This window comes from Tachyglossus aculeatus, chromosome 18, assembly GCF_015852505.1.
Source record: "Tachyglossus aculeatus isolate mTacAcu1 chromosome 18, mTacAcu1.pri, whole genome shotgun sequence".
NCBI classification, from domain to species: Eukaryota; Metazoa; Chordata; class Mammalia; order Monotremata; family Tachyglossidae; genus Tachyglossus; species Tachyglossus aculeatus.
Window position 1 is genome coordinate 28,056,645 of NC_052083.1, and position 1,604 is coordinate 28,058,248.

At 46.3% G+C, this 1,604-nt stretch overlaps 1 non-coding gene across 1 annotated transcript; it reads left to right on the forward strand.

Moving 5' to 3' along the window:
• Positions 1 to 1,170: 1,170 nt before the first annotated feature.
• Positions 1,171 to 1,308, forward strand: LOC119940488. Its single transcript, XR_005454966.1, has one exon. It is a non-coding gene; the product is annotated as a small nucleolar RNA SNORA7 (small nucleolar RNA).
• Positions 1,309 to 1,604: the final 296 nt, after the last annotated feature.

The following is a 1,604-nucleotide window of genomic DNA, read 5'->3' on the forward strand; positions in this document are numbered from 1 at the left end:
TGATTCATTCAACCTCTCTGCTGAACCTCCCAACCCTCAAGAACCTCGTCTTTTCTTGAGGCCCCTTGGCAGCCTGCTGCAATGTCTAAGGCATTGGATTTGCCAGAGAAAATGCAATTGCTGGAATTTTCATTTTCCTTTTTGAAAAAAAAATCTCATTGCAGTTTTGGAGAGGGCAAGGATGATTTATTGCAACTGGGCTAGCGCTTTTCTCTCCTCGGCTTCCTTCCTCACTCACCGCACCCATCCTCGCTCTCCAAGAAAGCTTTTCTGAAAGTGAAGCATCCTAGAGCATGACTCATTTCTCACGTTTCACTGCAGGACTAAGCTCCATCAGATGACTTGTCCATCTCTAACAAAGAAAAGTTAAGTGACTTGCCCAAGGTAGCACAGCAGACAAGTGGCAGAGCCAGGATTGAAACCCGGGTCCTTTGTTTTCCAGGCCCGTGTGTTTTCCAGTAGGCCACAATACTTCTCTGTAGGATCATGGGGGATGAAATATTGATGTCTAATAATTTGGCCTAATTAATCAATCATTCAGATTTATTGAGCAGTTACTGTGGGCAGAGCACTGTATGAAGTGCTTGGGAGTGGACAGTAAAACAGAGCTGGGAGACACGTTTCCTGCCTACATTGAGCTCACAGTCTAGAGGAAAATAAAAATCTTGAAGGCAAACCTAGTGATTCTGCAGACGTGATTAGAATATTCCATGCTGTATTGTCAGTCAATCATATTTATTGAGAGCTTACTATGTGTGGAGTACTGTACTATGTGCTTGGGAGAGTACAATATAACAATAAATAGACACATTCCCCGTCCACAGTGAGATAGGCGAGATGGAGGTACAGTGAGAATATTGGTATTAGAGGAGCAAAGTGTAGTGAGCTGAGGTGGGAGGGGGCTAGGGGGTTGATTGCTTTAAAGCCGATGGTGAGGAGTTTCTGTTTGCTGCAGAGGTGGATGGGCAACCACTGGAGGATCTTGTGGACCAGGGAAACATGGACTGAATGTTTTTGTAGAAAAATGATCTAGACAGCAGAGTGCAGTACGGACTGGAGTGGGGAGAGTCAGGAAGCAGGGAGGCCACCAGGGAGGCTGGCAGTAATCAAGGCAGGATAGAGTAAGTGCTTGTTGTTAGAGTAAGAACATAGTAGAAGTTCTGAAGGAGCCCCCTCTCAGGGTCATACCTGGAGAATTTCCAGTCCTCTACCAGTCTCGACTATGGGAGGGAGAGGCAAGCAGAGGTACACCCATTCTATTCCTAGCTTGGGCAGTGGCTACCGAATGGAAGGCAATCTGCTACAAAGCAAAACTCACCCGTGCTGGGCAGCAGCGTCATGGGAGAGAGTGGAGGGTGGAGACTCAAGTTGACTGCATGGAAGGAGGCAGTGGTAAACCACTCCCTTATTTTTACCAAGAAAACTCTACGGATACACTACCAGAATGATTGCAGATGGAGGTGGGGCATTCTGGGAGAGTTGGTCAGAGACGACTCGACAGCATAAGACAAGACAAGTTTGGATGGAGAGGAAAAGGTGGATTTTGGCATTGTAGAACCAACAGTATTTACTGATAGATTATGTGGGTTGAATGAGAGAGAAGA